Genomic DNA, 21,571 nt, shown 5'->3' with positions numbered 1-21,571 from the left:
CACGGAAATGTGTGCATTTCTGTCTTTTAAGTGCATTATATGTTTTAAGTGCATTATATGCGTCTTTGCTTCAGTCGTTCAACGAAATATATACATATCAGTAAAACATACGGTTAGTTCTAGTATATGTTGCTGGGTGAAGATGCTTCAGACGGATGTTACTCGAAAAAGAAAGAACAAAATGTGTCATAACGTACCATATATATCAGTAAAACATCTCTTTTGTTGAAAAATTGATGCAAAGACGTATGAAAGAAGGCAATTTATACATACAGGGTGTCCCATTTACCTTGATCACCCTAAATAACCGTTTGTCCAGATGCAAATTACGATATGTTTTAAGCAAATTTTCTTTAGCTTTCAGGAAGACATCAATCAGCATGATTGCCTTCGTTGTATCTTTGTTTTTTACAAAGTTATGATCAACGGTAGACTTTTTTAAATGGCACCCTGTATTTTTTATTTGGTAATTCAGTTCCTCTCCTAAAGACCTATTCACAAGTGTATCACAGTGTACCATTCACTGAAACACAACGTTATTAATTACATAACACAACACTGACTTTGAGCCCGGGATCACGAACTCGTCCACTTGCTGGAGTTGTCAGAAAACAAATGAAATCCAAGTAAAAATATAACACAAAATTGACTTTGACTCTCCTGTGCCATTGCCCAGCAGTAGAACATTCAAAGCTGCTCAAAGTGGTGACCCTGGACACCGATACACTGGTGCACTCGTTAAATGAAAGAATTATTTGCTTCTTCCAGTGCTGTCTGCTGAAGAGGATTACACGCAAGCACGATATCTTCCTGCATGTCCTCTGGAGTTGTTGGAATATCGCGATAGACAACATCTTTAATGCATCCCCCAAAAAAAGTCCAGAGGATTTAAAGCAGGAGACCTAGCAGGCCTTCCATCTGGAAGGATACCTTCGATTCAGAACACGACGTGCACGCAAGGCATTATGTGCTGGACATCCATCGTGTTGATACCACATAAGCATTCTGGTTCTTAACGGCACTTCATCCAGAAGAGAAGGAAGAATTTGTCTGAGGAAGCCGGCCGGTGTGGCCGAGCGGTTCTAGGCGCTTGTGTCTGGAATCGCAGGTTCGAATTCTACCTCGGGCATAGATGTGTGTGATGTCCTTAGGTTAGTTAGGTTTAAGTAGTTTCAAGTTCTAGAGGACTGATGACCTCAGATGTTAAGTCCCATAGTGCTCAGAGCCATTTGAACCATTTTTTTGTCTGAGGAAGTTGGCATACGCTGCTGATGTTCCACCTGTCTAAGCCGTCGTAAGTTGTCGCTGGACCAATAATGCGTGTTCCTTGTATTTACCTGACCTTTGTTTGAGAAGGAACATTCGTCGGTAAATGGAATATTGGAGAAGAAGTTCAGGTTGGCGAGGATTTGCTGCTGTGCACACTGACAGAACTGTACACGATTCTGGACATTATTCCCATGCAATTGTTGATGTAGTTGTACATGGTAACGATGGAACCAGTGACTTGTAAGAATACGATGCATACTGGTTTTAGGAATTCCAGTCTCGTGTTCAAGCTGCCTTGTGCTCACATGTTGATTCATAGCAACGGAAGCGAGAACAGTAACTTCGGCAGCTTCGTCTATGCGAATGCTATGGCGATTGCGTTGCTGTGGGTTGAAACTTCCCGTTTCCTGAAGCGTCGCAACAAGACAAGAAAATATCGTTCGGGAAGGTGGGTTCTTTCTCTGTACAGTACCGCTGCCTGCGTAGCATTCCGCCTAACTTCAACAACAGCAACAATAAAAGGAACGTTATGTCGATGCAGTTTGTAGGAAGGACAGCCTCTACTCTATGCCTACTCTACACAACAGGACTAAACTACTGTACTAAATGCACCCGTATATAGGGTTTTACAATAAGGTACGGCCAAACTTTCAGGAAACATTCCTCACACACAAAGAAAGAAAATATGTTATGTGGACATGTGTCCGGAAACGCTTACTTTCCATGTTAGAGCTCATTTTATTACTTCTCTTCAAATCACATTAATCATGGAATGGAAACACACAGCAACAGAACGTACCAGCGTGACTTCAAACACTTTGTTACAGGAAATGTTCAAAATGTCCTCCGTTAGTGAGGATACATGCATCCACCCTCCGTCGCATGGAATCCCTGATGCACTGATGCAGCCATGGAGAATGGCGTATTGTATCACAGCCGTCCACAATACGAGCACGAAGAGTCTCTACATTTGGTACCGGGGCTGCGTGGACAAGAGCTTTCAAATCCCCCCATAAATGAAAGTCAAGAGGGTTGAGGTCAGGAGAGCGTGGAGGCCATGGAATTGGTCCGCCTCTACCAATCCATCGGTCACCGAATCTGTTGTTGAGAAGCGTACGAACACTTCGACTGAAATGTGCAGGAGCTCGATCGTGCATGAACCACATGTTGTGTCGTACTTGTAAAGTCACATGTTCTAGCAGCACAGGTAGAGTATCCCGTATGAAATCATGATAACGTGCTCCATTGAGCGTAGGTGGACGAAACTAAAATGAGCTCTAACATGGAAATTAAGCGTTTCCGGACACATGTCCACATAACACCTTTTCTTTATTTGTGTGTGAGGAATGTTTCCTGAAAGTTTGGCCGTACCTTTTTGTAACACCCTGTATAAGAAAACAGTATTGCAATTACTGTTCTGCTAACTTATATTCCTTATAGATGAGCAGCATTTCTACCTTCTCTTCGTTGGTGTACATTCTACTCACACAATTCTTTACTTATGTTTACATTTGTCCTCTGTCAGCTCGTGGATGTGTTGCATTACGCAGAGTTCCTGCACTAACCTCTGGGAGCGTCAACGTCAATGTTGTGTTATGTAATTAATGCCGTTGTGTTTCAGTGAATGGTACACTATGATACAATTTGAATAGGTCCTTAGGAGAGGAAATGAATTACCGACTAAAAAATACAGGGTGCCATATAAAAAAGTAATACCTCTGTTCATATCTTTGTCCCTGACGGCTAAAGAACATTTGCTTGAAACATTTTGTAATTTGCATCTGGACAAACCGTTATTTAGGATATATATATATATATATATATATATATATATATATATATATATATATTTGTGTGTGTGTGTACACGAACTGTTAGAGACCATTTTGTATAACGGTCCCCACTAGTTTGGATATGCTTCTTTTATGCGTCTTTGCATCAGTTTTCCAATGAGAGATACATTTTGGCTCAGAGCACTATTGGACTTAACTTCTGAGGTCATCAGTCCCCTAGAACTTAGAACTAGTTAAACCTTACTAACCTAAAGACATCACACACATCCATGCCCGAGGCAGGATTCGAACCTGCGACCATAGCGGTCGAGCGGTTCCAGACTGTAGCGCCTAGAACCGCTCGGCCACTCTGGCCGGCAGATACATTTTACTGATATAATATATGAATCGGTGCGCAAATGGAATTGGGATTCTTTAATCGTCAAATCTTCAAGAAATTTGCAACGCGCCAAACCGTCTGTAGTCCGTAAGAAAGCGCATCACTTGTTTGTATTGCCTCAACTTACTATAGATTTTTATGTTCTTGGCGAATGAAGAGTTTAAGTTGTTTGTATTTATTTCTTACACTTTCGTGTTAAAATGTTGTAGATTTGTGACACCTGGAGATCGAGAAAAGCTGTGTCCTGTCAATTCAGCAAGTTTGCTTATGCCAAGCCGACTGCTGAATCGTGGCGTGCGGCGAAGATAACTACGACGCAGCTGGCCACTACGAACGTTTTTCGGCGACTGCTAAACTGCTAACAGGAAACACTTGTTGTTAAGGAGGGAATTAGCGTGATATGTTTGTTCGCAGAGAATGGTTCTTGGCTTGTCCTTTTAGAATATCACCAGTAGTATCCGAGTATCGTTCGAGTAGTGAGCCTCGAGAGATATTATCTCAGTGATGAAATCGGCTCACACGAATGTACGTGAATTAGTCTGAAACGGAGCTAGAACTTAAATGTCTTCAGTGCAGTTCTAAGTTTCTTAGAAAGATTGTCGACTAATGGAAAACGATTATTTCGCCGATTATGGTACTGTGTGGACTCGCCAGGTACAGGAAAAGCTCTGATTTCATGAAGTGTGAGATCAGTTTCTCCTATTTCTGACTAACGGTGCGTTCTGCTCCACCACAGCCACGCGATGGTAGGCGAACCGTGGCCCAATATTTTTGTGAGATTTTCCGGTGGGCGGTGTACGTGAAGAGAAGTGTTCACGCGAAGTCGTTTAGTTCAAATGGTTCAAATGGCTCTGAGCACTATGGGACTCAACTGCTGTGGTCATAAGTCCCCTAGAACTTAGAACTACTTAAACCTAACTAACCTAAGGACAGCACACAACACCCAGCCATCACGAGGCAGAGAAAATCCCTGACCCCGCCGGGAATCGAACCCGGGAACCCGGGCGTGGGAAGCGAGAACGCTACCGCACGACCACGAGATGCGGGCAAGTCGTTTAGTTATTTTGTGGTTGAGGATCAAGTGATAGTAGACTAAGGGATACTATTGTTGCAATGTGTTATTTTGGTTGCATAGGCATGCGCTACCACTAAGGAATAGTGAGTTAGCGATATTTGGGTTAGGATTTATTGTGTGACTTTGGCGTGGGAGTCACAATACAGTAAATTTCGGAAATCTCGTTGGATGCACTGAATGTGTAGTCTATATTAAAAAGAGCAGTCATCCTACGTAACAGTTATTTATTGAGAAACAATCGGGAGTTTATTGAGAATGTTATAGATTTTCTCTTTGGCCCTAAACGACAAATCAAGAACCATTTAATAGAGAACGCGGTAAATGGAAATCAGCGTATGGCATCGTTGCCCGGGAGGCCCCATTCGGGGAAGTTCGGCCGCCAAATGCAGGTTGTAACATTATGTGATTGCCTTATCATTTTAAATCATTAATTAATCGAGCAGTCGCTCGGCAACAGCTACAGTTAGCAAATAATGTTGCGAAAATGTAAAAGGTGAACGACCTGTGATGTAACTTGTTTATTGTCGAAGCGCCGTCAGAGATGCTGTGAATTATTGACTTTGAAAACCGCGGCGCGAAAAACGGACAGAAGAAGAACATTTTTACACATTTTGTTTAGATGTACGAGATATTCTCGATGAACAGTTACTCATTCTTCTCTTGTCTCCTGTAACTTGTGTCGGACGCGCATGTCTTGCCGCCGTATTATTATTGTCAAAATTAATATTGTTCTAGTGTAAAGTAAATGTGTAATACTAAAAGTGCCTAGCAGCAGATTTATTGTGCGACGTGTATGTGAAAACGTCAAAGGAATTGTTTTCATTAAGAGAAGTGCCAGTCAAAACGGCATCCATGTTAAATCCGTCATTGCAGTGTAAGTTTGTCTATTACTTGCCATAAATTCAGAGTTAAATGGAACTGGTGTATGGACTATTCATTTACTATAGAATCTATGTCTCACTTCTTCATGAAATTATTTAATTTTCTATATGTTTCTGCCAAATAGAGAGTTCACAGTCACGAATTCTTTCGTCGAGTTCGGACGGAAGTTGCATGCGGCGAAATATTTTCTCCGCGCCATATTCTACTGGTAAATGCATGATAAACTACGGTCCCTTAGGAAATTCATGTTGAGCTATCCAAAATAATTATATTTTGAATAGGCATTTACTCTCCTCTGCAATGCAACTTCCGACTGATCAGACGATCCAACAAGAAACAGCCGCACACGGTCGGCGTTCGCAAATATGTTTCCACCGCTGATTATAGCTATATGTTACAGCACAAAAGTAACATATTGTTATAATTAGAGACTACGAACGGGGACATTTATAACTGTATGTTTATGTATACACATTACGTAAACATATCGTTATAATTGGCGCCCGAACAGGGACCCGAATTAAAAAAAAAAAAAAAAACTTAAAGGAATAAAAATTTATGTAAGATAGGCATTGTGGAAATATTCATAAATAATTGTAGCTAATCTTGTGCTTTTTATTTGTTACATGACATCAAACGCCATCCAATAAAATTTCCATTGAGCGAAAGAAACGAGATATTCAAAGAAAATTACGGAAGAGAGATGTTTTTTGGAACAGAATTTGTGCGAAAATCTAGTTGCAACGCCGAAGGCAGTCATCAGTAACGTAAGTTAAAATTTCGTTAGCCGTAGCCAAGCTTCCTTAATTTCAGCCGACATTAATCAATTTGTGATGATCTTTAGTAGTTGCAGTAAAAATTTGCTTTGAATTCAGTAGATTGCATTTAGTAGATTAGTAATTTCTTCAAGTATTGTTTAAATTCCATTGTTGTGTATTGCATATCATTTGTTTTTAAATGTCCGCTGCCTGTTCACGGAGCTGACCAGCCTTAGTTTTCATTTATTTTGAACAGTGTGCAGCCATACTTTCTTTACGGTCCAGAATAGTCTCTTGTTCTCGTGACGTGCATCTCCCGACATTCCGATCTTGTGACGTAGCAGTGACAACCGACTCGCAACCGATAAATTACATCTCTGTCGACAGCTGACGGCCGTAGCTCAAACGAACTTCATTGACTTACTGTTTGTAAATAAGTGAGCTATGGCAGACGATAAAATGTCATCACTAGATTCAAATGAACGGAATGAAACGAGTGAAGTGTCGCGTCGCTTACGGTCCCGCACGGTAATTAATAGGGCTGAGACACCAATAGAAACAATTGTAGAAAGTGAAGTGGGAAATCTTACGGACTTTGGTGCCTCACACCATAATGTTACCGGTACTGAACTAGACAATGCCAGCACAGTTTCTGCCACTAGTAGTCGTAGCCATATACCGGTTACAAGGGAGGCAGGTGAAAGCAATTCAGGGGTAGTGACAGACGATGTATTCAAACAGCTACTGACTCAAATAAGTCAAATGATGCAGGACGGAAATAGCCAATTGAAAGAGGAAAATCGCCAAATGGTGAATTCCATTAAAAATGATTTGAAAGACGAAAATCGCCAAATGTTAGACTCGATTGAAGATAAACTGTCTACAGTAAGCGAAGAAATAAAAACTGTTAGAGAAAACGTAGCCAAAGAAGTAGCAAAGCAAGTTAAGGATGCTGTTTCTCAAATGCGAAGTGGAATAATTTTCGAACTGAATGACACTTTAGCTACCATGCAAAGCGAGACAGCTGACATCCGAAACGCAACCAAGAATCTTGATTCCACCGTAACCACGGTTAATCACAGATTAGACAGAGTAACTACGCAGGTAGAAAAATTAACCGAGGGAATGTCAAACTTGACTCTGGAAACGGAAACGAAAGTAAAGGAGAGACTAGATAGTCATGAGAGAGAATTTAGAGAAAAGTATGAGAACTGGATTGCTGGAAAGGACAAATTTGTCGAAGATAAAATTAACAAAGACCTAGTAGAGACTGTGAAAGCAACCACTCTTGGTATCTTGTCAGCTCCTGGAAGCTCCGGAGATACCGTAATGTCTGAACTCGGTAGCATTAGGCGTACCCTTCAGCAAGAATTACCAAATTGGAAGCAAGAGGTAACGGAACAGCTAAATAACCTGAAGGCACAAGTGAGTAGTAGTTCCCGAATACAGAGACCGAATTATCCTAACTCTTTAGCCTCAGAGGAAGAAGATGAATTATTTCGGCAATTCCGAATACCTGTTGTATCTAATGAACACACTTCACCACCACATATTCCAGTTAGTCAACGAAACCAACAATCTGACTCATTAGTAAAAATGATGAAGGAAGAAAGCATGATAAAGCATCGAGTTTTTCAAACCTTTAACCCGGAAAAACGAAATATCCACCCAATTGTTTTTCTTCGTGGATTCTCCGGCATTTTTCCAAATTCGTGGACTGATAGACAGCGTATCCAATTTGTTACCGGGTATATAGGTGGCGAATCGGCAATATGGGGAACCGAAATGGTTGATAAGTGTCGAACATATGAGGAGTTTGAGCACTGTTTCCTCAGCAAATTTTGGAGCGAAGGTGTTCAGAAGCGCCTTCGTAAAGAAGTCTATAATGCAGAACAATTTGACCCCAGGAATAGTAGCCTGAGAAAGTACTTCGAAAAATATCTTGGCAAAATTAGGTATTGGGATAACCCTATCAATAGTAAAGATGTAATTATGATTCTCAAGTCTAAATTACCCATTTCGATTCGTGAAAAGCTGATAGCCATACTAGATGATGATCCAGATACCTTTCTGTCGATATTAGATTCCCTAGACCTGATCTATGAGGACATGAGAGCTAACAAACTGCGGAATACTCCGCACAATTCTTGGCCACAACATTACGACAGTAACGGCTATGAAAAGCCAGGGAACGGTCAAAAAATAGTAACGATTGGCAAAACGGAAATAAAGGCAGTGGGTATCCGCACAAAAGGAATAGACATAATCAACACAACAGATTCAATCCCGTGTATAACACGACTGGTAACCAGTACGGCAATCAATCGTACAAGCAGAAGTTTGGAAACGGTTTCAGTCAAAAAGGTTGGCAACAGCAGAGCGGATCGCAATGGAATGTACCGTACTCGCGCAGCCAACACTCAGATTACGGGCAGCAACAAACAGCTGATAACGCCCACTCATACCAATACAACTCCGCGCCTAGTAAAAATCAAGCGCAGGGAATGTACAGAAACACACAGTTTAACGGCAAACCACAGTGTGAAGGTGGATTTCACAGTAACAATTCCGGAAATCATAATAGTAATAAAAATCATCAGACCCCGCGAAGGCATTACAATCCCACTGTATTTTTCGCAAACGCGGAAGACAGTAACACGTATTGGACACCAGAACAAACGCAGCAACATTTTGACACGAGGTTTGTGCATAACAGTAATTTTGTTCCTCAGTGTTCTCATAATGTCAGATTGGTCGAAATTTCTAATGATGAAGGCCAATCAAAGCCACACAAACAGGAAAACTAAGTTCAGCATCTGAAAGCTCCCTAAGTGATGCTGTGAGACAGAATGGGGGCTACCACTTCGACGGAGAGACTAACTATGACGTACTTGTACTGAGATAAGGTGTTAACTTATAAAGTAGGCGAAAAGGTCTTGCTAAAAACACACTTTAAACCATCGTTGCTCTTACACAAAAATCGAAAATGGCAAAGTCTTTTTGAGGGACCTTACGAGATCCTTCGTATACCGCACACAGGTTGTTATCTGATTTCTGATCCCGCAAATGGAAAAATAAAAGGGTTATACCATCACTCTGATCTTAAAAAGTATCATGCTACAGAATAAGCCAAAAGGAAAGCTTTATAATGGCAAGAGAAGGTTAGCCGCTAGTGACTAAGTGACAACTGATCTGACTTCGTTAAAAAAATGCTTAGAATAAATTACACGTCAGTGAGTCTATCTTGCTATACAGCAGAGAATTTAAAATATGTTATCTTGAGCCATAATTTAAGTACAGACAAGCTGATAAATAATAAAAAAACAAATTCTTGTTTAACAAAGAAAGTGATCAACTCCAAGAACTCTAGTTTTAAGATTTAGTTTTAAGGAGATAATATTTAAGAGAGAAAAATCAAATATAAAGCGAAGGATGTGCCTAACAAGCCGGCTTCTGCGATATGAAATGCTAAAGAAGTGAAAATAAAACATAGTATGTAAGAATTTTTTTTTTAAGTTCAAGGAGCAATGATCGATAAATGAAATTTAGTTTCGTCACGGACAAGGGTCGCTTGACAATTATTGGTTCCTGATCCCACTAAAAAGGAAAACAAGTAACTAATTTCTAAGTCAGCTATGTCTAGATTAAGTTCCAATGTACATAGAAATCTGGAACAGGTTCATCTCTGCAATAAAATAACGTAATGTTCACGAAGCATGTGAGTTACTTGTAAGTACCACCATCACCACGAAAGCGCTATCCTTCAGCTAGATAAACAAAGTAGCATTAATTGTAATTGCAATACGCAGGACAGATACATTCAAAGCCATAAGTGAAATAAATACCAAGTATAAGAGCGTAAGTGGCAAGGACAAAGCAATGATGACTTAAGGTCATATATAGAGGTCAATGCAATGTAGCGCAAGCAGGCGTCAAGGCGAGAATAAAATGACGATGAAACCGCCGGCAAAACAAAGTAGCTAGTTTGTAATTGGAGCGCGTACGCAGACGTACGGCGCAAAGGAAAATTAATTTCTAAGTCATAAGGAACAAGGAGTTGTTGGCTAGATTTCTTCTTCTATGTACTATTATATCTATGTCTTTCTTCTGAATTTGTGTAAATATCCTAACCCGCCTAAGCCCGTCCCGTAGACTTGACGTCACAGATTGAGAAATGCGGTTGGCGTGGAAGGCTGATTTGGCATACGATTTTCGAAAGGAAATGCGTGAATGAAATCGGGAAAAGCTAGTTTTGAAATGTCTTTATTTTTCCTTTTAAAGTCAATCCGAGACGCAAACCGAGATCGCGATAAGGAATTTGAATATTTTCTTGAATGGTGTTCTGTTCTCATGTGAGAGGGCGATCAAATGTGACTGATTGATCCTCACATCTAGTAAAAAGAGAATTTTTGTTGAAATGACAGTGATAACTTTAATGAATCTAATAAATAGAAAGAACGATTGAAATGAATTAAAATAATAATAATTGCTAACAGATCGGAGAAACTAATGTATTGTGACTGTGAACTAAAAGCATAATTAGTCTTAGAGAAAGATGATGAACAATGTAAAGCGAAATGTTAAAGATAGTTACCAACAAAGTAACAGAAATTGAAATGGACATGATAAACGAAGCTCTCAATTAGCAGGCTTCAAAGTGAGACAAACTATTTGATTATAAACTGTAAAAAAATTGTGTACATAGTAGTGTATAAGAAGGCTTAAAATGGTGTGGAAGTCTGCCACAGACACGATGAAGATAAAAAGTGTTAAACGTGCAGTTAGGCCGACGGACAATGATAGTCCGGTTGTATAACCGAAGGCGGTGATGTGATTACGTGCAGTGCATCGGAAACCAAGTGTGTTAGCTGCTTTGCAAAGTGCGAGCGCTAGCCTACCTTAAAATCTTCAAAATCGGCTGGAAAATGTGGAGACAGGGATGGTTTCAATGAAGTCTCCGCACCAGCTCAGCAAACCACAACACCATCGACGCAACGTGTTCACTGAACCGTGCGCGGAAAAGCTGAAGTACCGCGTGGAGGCTAGTGAGCGCCTCGAGTTGCGATTCAGCTCTAACAATCAGCCTGTGTCAACGTCCATCGACGCAACAAACGCGTTAAATTTAAAGTGATGTACTTGCACAGCACTCCCGCTGCAGTTCGACGAAACGGACTTTCCATGAAAGCCGCTCCTAAATAAAAGACTTTTATATGAGTTCACAACATATCACAGACTATGCTAATGTTATATCCCGTGGATGAAATGCGAACAGCCAAACCACACGCGAATAGTGACAAAGTCAAATTCCTATGAATCCCAAGTCCTAAAATAGATTTAAGCTTAGTTTTTAGACTAATGGGTATTTATATTTTTTGTTACATGTAACGTGTGTACGTAACGTGCGAGTGAGACTCGCCCGCCAGAGCTGATGAAAAGTTTTCTACTCGGAGACCGCAAAGTAGCGATCCAACTTCTCAAGGGATAAGCTTCACCTGGAGAAGAATCAAATTTTAACTTACCTGTCAAATACACAAACAATGACAGTGTAAAAAATTATAACAACTAGTGAGCAATGGAAAATGGACACGTATGAGAAATTCCATGTGTGAGAATTATATGTGTATAAAAATGGACACGTGTGAGAAATTCCATGTGTGAGAACTATGTGTGTATAAAAAGATGAATCCTATGTGTTTTCTTTCAGGAGCAAAGAGCCTATGAGCTCTGGACAATAACTTGAGGCCACAAAGATGGTCGTTATGAACTCTGTAAAAAAAAAAAAGACTGTAATGAGTATAATTGTAAACTTCGTAGATTTACTGTCTTAGTCTTTAAATTTTTTTTGGTGTATCTTTACCTTAAGAACTGACTTTGTCTATGAATGAGAGATCACCATATTTGTGTAATCCTAATAATCAAATGACAGGAATACTGTGTTTGATCAATGTAAATCTGTAAAGTACTCAATCCCATAATGTTAACGGCGACATGTGAATCTTGGTAATCTCCTTGATTTCCAAGATTCCCATGGAAGGCAATGTAACATTATGTGATTGCCTTATCATTTTAAATCATTAATTAATCGAGCAGTCGCTCGACAACAGCTACAGTTAGCAAATAATGTTGCGAAAATGTAAAAGGTGAACGACCTGTGATGTAACTTGTTTATTGTCGAAGCGCCGTCAGAGATGCTGTGAATTATTGACTTTGAAAACCGCGGCGCGAAAAACGGACAGAAGAAGAACATTTTTACACATTTTGTTTAGATGTACGAGATATTCTCGATGAACAGTTACTCATTCTTCTCTTGTCTCCTGTAACTTGTGTCGGACGCGCATGTCTTGCCGCCGTATTATTATTGTCAAAATTAATATTGTTCTAGTGTAAAGTAAATGTGTAATACTAAAAGTGCCTAGCAGCAGATTTATTGTGCGACGTGTATGTGAAAACGTCGAAGGAATTGTTTTCATTAAGAGAAGTGCCAGTCAAAACGGCATCCATGTTAAATCCGTCATTGCAGTGTAAGTTTGTCTATTACTTGCCATAAATTCAGAGTTAAATGGAACTGGTGTATGGACTATTCATTTACTATAGAATCTATGTCTCACTTCTTCATGAAATTATTTAATTTTCTATATGTTTCTGCCAAATAGAGAGTTCACAGTCACGAATTCTTTCGTCGAGTTCGGACGGAAGTTGCATGCGGCGAAATATTTTCTCCGCGCCATATTCTACTGGTAAATGCATGATAAACTACGGTCCCTTAGGAAATTCATGTTGAGCTATCCAAAATAATTATATTTTGAATAGGCATTTACTCTCCTCTGCAATGCAACTTCCGACTGATCAGACGATCCAACAAGAAACAGCCGCACACGGTCGGCGTTCGCAAATATGTTTCCACCGCTGATTATAGCTATATGTTACAGCACAAAAGTAACATATTGTTATAATTAGAGACTACGAACGGGGACATTTATAACTGTATGTTTATGTATACACATTACGTAAACATATCGTTATAAGGTCTTACTTAATTCGTCGGCACATTAGGCGACTTGCGCGCCGGTGATGAGGATGAAATGATGATGAGGACAACACAACACCCAATCCACGATCGGAGAAAATCTCCAACCCGGCCGGGAATCGAACCCGAGCGCGCTTGCATGGGACGCAAGCACGGTGCCACCCACGTAAGCAAGCGGACAGAGAACACGGCAATTCTCTCTGAAAGAGATAATCGAGTGCTGTGTTTTGAGTTTTAAATATTAGTGGGTCACGGAAGTCAACAGCTGGAGTGGTTGAGCTTTGATTATTTGAGGTTCATACAGCTGAAAAGTGCCGGTGACTCTCAGGTTTTTTTGTTTTATTTTTCTCTATTACGTTTCAGCTTAGTGGGATTTTGAATAGAGGACCAGCACTCGTAAAATAAAACGCAAATTTGTACCTGTAAATGATTTAATTGCAGGAAATAAAGAAAACAGTTTTATACTTAAAATTCAGTAACCGACATGTTCTTTATCCCCAAACTATTACAAGAAAAAAGTAGTCACAGGGTTATTTAAAAGCAGACTAAAGCTTGAATATATCTTTTCGGAATAAAGTAAATGCAAGGTCCAATAAAGTAAAAGACTGGAGTATTGTTAAAAGCAAACTTCAAAGAAATTAAAGAGAAGGAATAGTATTTTTCAGTGAACGACTTGCAACGAAAGAAAGATAATTAATATTTTGACAGGAAAAGCAAGTTTGCGTGTTATGGAATAGTGATTAATTATAAATTAAAAGTTATTCCATTTCATTCTGAAAGTTTGAGATTAACGAAATAGTTTACTATGATAAAATTTCAATAGAGTCAAAGATATTGTTGGAGCAAGGCACTACTTGTAGAGGTTTCGTTGGCTGAAAAAGAGAGATAAGGAATATAAATTTATATCTTTGTCTTGTGACTGTATTCTCCGATTGACGTAAAAATTTACACACTGATTGAGTATATATACGATTATTTTTTGAGGCTTTAAAAGAGAAGGAACTACAAGAGACAACGGATCTGTATGACGTATTCATCAGTTATATACGAAAGCTATCGTTTCTGGTATTTACGTTGTCGCGAAAGTGTTTAGTTGTGTTGTCAGAGTATACAGAGTAACCTTCACTGTAGGTTGCTGTTACGGGTAAAATAAATACATAAAAAAATGGTTCAAATGGCTCTAAGCACTATGGGAGTTTACATCTGAGGTCATCAGTCCCCTAGACTTACAACTACTTAAACCTAATTAACCTAAAGACATCACACACATCCATGCCCCAGGCATGATTCGAACCTGTGACCGTAGCAGCAGCGCGGTCCCGGACTGAAGCGCCTAGAACCGCTCGACCACAGCCGCCGGCTGAATAAATCATTCCTACTCCTACACCCCATAGACTCTTGCATTTAGTATTTTTCTCGTGACATACCAGCTTCGGTGGTAATTTATCTGTCGAACTTAGTGTACCCTGATAGAAGCGTTGTTGTAATTAATATCTAGATAGCTACCACTGAACCCATTATACCACGAAAATGTTATTGTGTCCATCCTTTCATGCATAGTGACGTCGTAGCGAGCTGTAATATAATTTATAGTGTCAGAAGTTGAATATCAAATCTTACGTGACATGGTCGTGTTAATACAGACGATTATTTTAAGTCACAATGATTACGTCATTGAGTGTTGGCAAGCTCTTGTCAGGACAATTTATTGTAGTCTTAGGAGAGTGAGCGACATTGTCTGACATTGCTTTTCACCTGCGTATTGCAGTGCTGTTACAGCCTGGTCAGACAGTATTTCTCCTACGAGTTGGTGGTATCTATAAGATGGCGCAATACAAGTTGAACCAGTCAAGTACAGTGATTTATAGTTTCGTTAGATTCAAACGCGATATGGACAGAACGAAAAATACGGGCAAAGCAGAAAATTATCTGTGGCGTCGAAACGATTACTTTTGCCCAAACCAAGGGCCACAAACCGTTATTCTTGTCAATTAGTTACTGATTCATAGATGCCAGTAACTGCCAGACATGTAGGACAAATTTTGTCAAATGAAAACATCTTGCATTCAAGAAATGACTGCAGAAACCTGCTCTGACATCCAAACGTACAGAGGCTAGATCAGAGTTGGCTAAAAAACGTGGACTTGAGAATAGAACAAAGTGACCTTCAGTGATAAGAAGACGCTAAATTGGGATGGCCCGGATGGATTTCAGTATTGTCGGCATGATCTGAGGACGGAGCAGCAGGTAGCAATGAGCAGAAATTTCGGTGGTGCATGGGTTATGATTCGGGCAGCCTGCTGTACTAAAGGAAAATCACGCATTGCTTGGGTTAGCGCAAGAATTAACTAGGTCTCACTCGACATGAACACATTTTATAATACAAATTTTTTAAGACATTAAGATGACAGTTAAGTATATCGAAATAGATTGTAAATAAATAGATATTTATGCGATCCTAGCCTTAGAAAGTGTTTACCTTTAACAAGGGAAGTCCATTCTCCAAGAAATACACTCCTGGAAATTGAAATAAGAACACCGTGAATTCATTGTCCCAGGAAGGGGAAACTTTATTGACACATTCCTGGGGTCAGATACATCACATGATCACACTGACAGAACCACAGGCACATAGACACGGGCAACAGAGCATGCACAATGTCGGCACTAGTACAGTGTATATCCACCTTTCGCTGCAATGCAGGCTGCTATTCTCCCATGGAGACGATCGTAGTGATGCTGGATGTAGTCCTGTGGAACGGCTTGCCATGCCATTTCCACCTGGCGCCTCAGTTGGACCAGGGTTCGTGCTGGACGTGCAGACCGCGTGAGACGACGCTTCATCCAGTCCCAAACATGCTCAATGGGGGACAGATCCGGAGATCTTGCTGGCCAGGGTAGTTGACTTACACCTTCTAGAGCACGTTGGGTGGCACGGGATACATGCGGACGTGCATTGTCCTGTTGGAACAGCAAGTTCCCTTGCCGGTCTAGGAATGGTAGAACGATGGGTTCGATGACGGTTTGGATGTACCGTGCACTATTCAGTGTCCCCTCGACGATCACCAGTGGTGTACGGCCAGTGTAGGAGATCGCTCCCCACACCATGATGCCGGGTGTTGGCCCTGTGTGCCTCGGTCGTATGCAGTCCTGATTGTGGCGCTCACCTGCACGGCGCCAAACACGCATACGACCATCATTGGCACCAAGGCAGAAGCGACTCTCATCGCTGAAGACGACACGTCTCCATTCGTCCCTCCATTCACGCCTGTCGCGACACCACTGGAGGCGGGCTGCACGATGTTGGGGCGTGAGCGGAAGACGGCCTAACGGTGTGCGGGACCGTAGCCCAGCTTCATGGAGACGGTTGCGAATGGTCCTCGCCGATACCCCAGGAGCAACAGCGTCCCTAATTTGCTGGGAAGTGGCGGTGCGGTCCCCTACGGCACTGCGTAGGATCCTACGGTCTTGGCGTGCATCCGTGCGTCGCTGCGGTCCGGTCCCAGGTCGACGGGCACGTGCACCTTCCGCCGACCACTGGCGACAACATTGATGTACTGTGGAGACCTCACGCCCCACGTGTTGAGCAATTCGGCGGTACGTCCACCCGGCCTCCCGCATGCCCACTATACGCCCTCGCTCAAAGTCCGTCAACTGCACATACGGTTCACGTCCACGCTGTCGCGGCATGCTACCAGTGTTAAAGACTGCGATGGAGCTCCGTATGCCACGGCAAACTGGCTGACACTGACGGCGGCGGTGCACAAATGCTGCGCAGCTAGCGCCATTCGACGGCCAACACCGCGGTTCCTGGTGTGTCCGCTGTGCCGTGCGTGTGATCATTGCTTGTACAGCCCTCTCGCTGTGTCCGGAGCAAGTATGGTGGGTCTGACACACCGGTGTCAATGTGTTCTTTTTTCCATTTCCAGGAGTGTAAGTTCAAGACAGTTCCAAGTTTAGTGATATTTTTAGTCTTCTGGGATTCGGAGCCTAAAGAAAATGTCAATGAATAACGCTAGAACACGATTCTGGTTAGACAGAATGCCCGAATTCCCAGATTCACACCGCAGAATGAGATAAACGTCTTCTTGCAACATTATAACCTTAGGTTCCACAACAGTTTTCGTGCATGTAACTTACTACACGGTTTGGCTGGAATGCGCAGCCACATCCATCCTACAGTCGTGATACAGGATTTTTAGACTTCTGCCTCCCTGGTGCTGTTAAAGATGGACTACATAGCCAACATTTTCCTCTCTCACCGTTGGAAAAAATGTATAACTAATGGTGGTGACTATGTTGCAAAATAACAGTATGTAGCTGAAATCTTAATCAGTTCAGCTGTGGTATCGTGTTTTCTGTATCTGCTGTAGTTTCTATGAGACATATTATGAAGAATCAGCCTCAGTTAAACAAATTTTCTGATGTACAGTGAGATGCTAGAGACAGAATGGATTAGAATATGTGAGGACGTACTTACAAGACGAAAGTATGTTTCAACAAGATAATCTATCTGTCCAGGTTTCTGTACCACAAAAATTTGTTTTTAAGATGAAGATATCGAAGGCTTGCACGTAGCCTTGATTTAAACCCCGTCCATGACCTTTCGAGAATTCTTGCAAGACGTGTTTGTAGCAATGGAAGGCAATTCGAGGCCGTATGTGAGTTGATTGGTTGGATGGTTGGTTTGGGGAAGGTCCAAACAGCGAGGTCATCGGTCTCATCAGATTAGGGATGGACGGGGAAGGAAGTCGGCCGTGCCCCTTCAAAGGACCCATTCAGGCGTTTGTCTGAAGCGATTTAGGGATATCTAAGAAAACCTAAATCACGATGGCAGGTCGACCTCCCCAATGCGAGTCCAGTATGCTAACCACTGCGCCATCTCCCTCGCATGTGAGCTGAAAATAGTGATAGGAGAAGAGGGGCTACAATTTCACTGCAAGAACTACAATTTCTGACGAGGACTATATATATATATATATATATATATATATATATATATATATATATGACTAAGCAAGAAGTTCGGAGAGATTTACCTCCTCATAACTCCCATAACTGAGAACTACATTGTTCGGATCAATGTAGGTCACAGTTATGGGAATTATGGAATTACGGGGAGGTAAATCTCTTGCACTTCTTGCTTAGTCCTATTTTATGTAACTGAGAATTTTCTTTGGTCTCAGTGACTTTTTCTGAAGGCAATAGTGGAAGCTTCATGTTTTTTTCTAGAAGGTGATTTGTAGCATTTGCAAGTACAGCAATGCATATGTTCGATAGACTTGGAGTAAGTAGTAGGCTGACCAACCTCACACATCTCATCAGATTTCCGTAACAGAATACTGAGATTTTTCTGTTTTCACAGAACTTAGGAGTTCTCTGCGTCGGTATCATACAGCTTGGAAAATATTCTACAGTAATCGCTAACAATAGCTTCGCTTTTCCAATATACACTCCTGGAAATGGAAAAAAGAACACATTGACACCGGTGTGTCAGAGCCACCATACTTGCTCCGGACACTGCGAGAGGGCTGTACAAGCAATGATCACACGCACGGCACAGCGGACACACCAGGAACCGCGCTGTTGGCCGACGAATGGCGCTAGCTGCGCAGCATTTGTGCACCGCCACCGTCAGTGTCAGCCAGTTTGCCGTGGCATACGGAGCTCCATCGCAGTCTTTAACACTGGTAGCATGCCGCGACAGCGTGGACGTGAACCGTATGTGCAGTTGACGGACTTTGAGCGAGGGCGTATAGTGGGCATGCGGGAGGCCGGGTGGACGTACCGCCGAATTGCTCAACACGTGGGGCGTGAGGTCTCCACAGTACATCGATGTTGTCGCCAGTGGTCGGCGGAAGGTGCACGTGCCCGTCGACCTGGGACCGGACCGCAGCGACGCACGGATGCACGCCAAGACCGTAGGATCCTACGCAGTGCCGTAGGGGACCGCACCGCCACTTCCCAGCAAATTAGGGACACTGTTGCTCCTGGGGTATCGGCGAGGACCATTCGCAACCGTCTCCATGAAGCTGGGCTACGGTCCCGCACACCGTTAGGCCGTCTTCCGCTCACGCCCCAACATCGTGCAGCCCGCCTCCAGTGGTGTCGCGACAGGCGTGAATGGAGGGACGAATGGAGACGTGTCGTCTTCAGCGATGAGAGTCGCTTCTGCCTTGGTGCCAATGATGGTCGTATGCGTGTTTGGCGCCGTGCAGGTGAGCGCCACAATCAGGACTGCATACGACCGAGGCACACAGGGCCAACACCCGGCATCATGGTGTGGGGAGCGATCTCCTACACTGGCCGTACACCACTGGTGATCGTCGAGGGGACACTGAATAGTGCACGGTACATCCAAACCGTCATCGAACCCATCGTTCTACCATTCCTAGACCGGCAAGGGAACTTGCTGTTCCAACAGGACAATGCACGTCCGCATGTATGCCGTGCCACCCAACGTGCTCTAGAAGGTGTAAGTCAACTACCCTGGCCAGCAAGATCTCCGGATCTGTCCCCCATTGAGCATGTTTGGGACTGGATGAAGCGTCGTCTCACGCGGTCTGCACGTCCAGCACGAACGCTGGTCCAACTGAGGCGCCAGGTGGAAATGGCATGGCAAGCCGTTCCACAGGACTACATCCAGCATCTCTACGATCGTCTCCATGGGAGAATAGCAGCCTGCATTGCTGCGAAAGGTGGATATACACTGTACTAGTGCCGACATTTTGCATGCTCTGTTGCCTGTGTCTATGTGCCTGTGGTTCTGTCAGTGTGATCATGTGATGTATCTGACCCCAGGAATGTGTCAATTAAGTTTCCCCTTCCTGGGACAATGAATTCACGGTGTTCTTATTTCAATTTCCAGGAGTGTAGACTAAACGCCTCATACGGTTTCTAGATTCCCTGTACGTTGACGATTAGTGTGGTTAGTTCTAGTACTTGCTGCTGATGGAGATGCTTCAGTCGGATGTTACACTAATAAACGAGAACAGAACGCGCCATTCGGTGCCGTCTTGTGACGTCACTGGCTTTACGGCGCCACGAAGTGGTCGTACGTCGCGAGGCAGCAAGGCAGCTTAACTGCCCACCGCGGAGTGCAATCTCACCTAGTTTACACAGGGGGCGGAGGGGTCGGCTACCGATGCTGAAACAACGGGGCGCCGCGGCAAGGGACTGCGGGAAAGGCGGCCGCCGTCGCGTCAAGAGGCATCAATTACAGGGGCCGAGAGCCAGCCGACAAGTCGTTCAGCGTCATGCTACTCCTCCCCCGGAATTTCACGAAGCGGCCCCTGGCCACAGTGTGTACATTTTGGTTTCTCCAGAATGATATTTTCACTCTGCAGCGGAGTGCGCGCTGATATGAAACTTCCTGGCAGATTAAAACTGTGTGCCGGGCCGAGACTCGAACTCGGGACCTTTGCCTTCCGCGGGCAAGTGCTCTACCAACTGAGCTACCCAAGCACGACTCACACCGCGTCCTTACAGCTCTACTTCTGCCAGTACCTCGTCTCCTACCTTCCAAACTTTATAGAAGCTCTCCTGCGAACCTTGCAGGCTTCTGTAAAGTTTGGAAGGTAGGCAACGAGTTACTGGCGGAAGTAGAGCTGTGAGGACGGGGCTTGGGTAGCTCAGTTGGCAGCCGGCACGGTAGCTCAGAGTGTTCGCTGAGAGAGCTGGTTGGCCTCTGTAATAAAAAAAAAAACTGAGTGAAAGGATCAACAACGAACTTCAACGGATGTCATGTGACGTCCGCAACGACCAAACACAACCATCAACAACGAACAAAATGCAAAAAAAATAAAAAAAATGAAAATAAAAAACAATAAAAAATAAGAAAAACTGGTAGAGTACTTGCCCGCAGAAGGCAAAGGTCCCGACTGCGAGTCTCGGCCCGGCACACAGTTTTAATCTGCCAGGAAGTTTCATTTTGGTTTATGCTGTCATATTGCACCAGTCTGTTGTGGCAATAGTGGACTAAAAAAGGAAAGCTGCAGTTTTAAATATCGCGTTTCAGAAATCATTCGTGTAGGGGAAGCTTACAAACATACCGTCTTTTTATCGTCGGTCGGGCTGCCCTATGGAGGACACAGTAATAGGCATCCTTGGCTAGAGAACCAACCGAAAGAGTTGAAAACAAATACGTCGCTAGGACCGGTTTTACAGAGAGTACTCTACGCCATTGGCCACTCACTTAGCTTTCATTTGTCGCTGATCTCTCGCTCAGAGTAAAGTCCCAAGCGACTGGTAAATTACTTGGCCATAACTTTGGCATCATAACTGGGCAGAAAACATTGTCGATATGTACAGTAAGGCCTCCTCTTGCGTATGTGCCGTCTAAAATTTCGGAACATAATTCCATAATGTAATTACCTTACTGTTGCCAAC

General features: G+C 42.8%; 1 protein-coding gene and 1 non-coding gene across 3 annotated transcripts in view; both read right to left on the bottom strand.

Moving 5' to 3' along the window:
• LOC126194944 (uncharacterized) overlaps window positions 1-21,571 on the bottom strand; it is a 420,126-nt gene that overhangs the window by 207,624 nt on the left and 190,931 nt on the right. The window lies entirely within an intron of this gene.
• Trnap-cgg (transfer RNA proline (anticodon CGG)) lies at window positions 20,574-20,648 on the bottom strand. Its single transcript has one exon. It is a non-coding gene; the product is annotated as a tRNA-Pro (tRNA).

The sequence above is a fragment of the Schistocerca nitens genome, chromosome 7 (assembly GCF_023898315.1).
Source record: "Schistocerca nitens isolate TAMUIC-IGC-003100 chromosome 7, iqSchNite1.1, whole genome shotgun sequence".
Classification (NCBI taxonomy): Eukaryota; Metazoa; Arthropoda; class Insecta; order Orthoptera; family Acrididae; genus Schistocerca; species Schistocerca nitens.
This window is presented reverse-complemented; position numbering and strand designations above follow the sequence as displayed.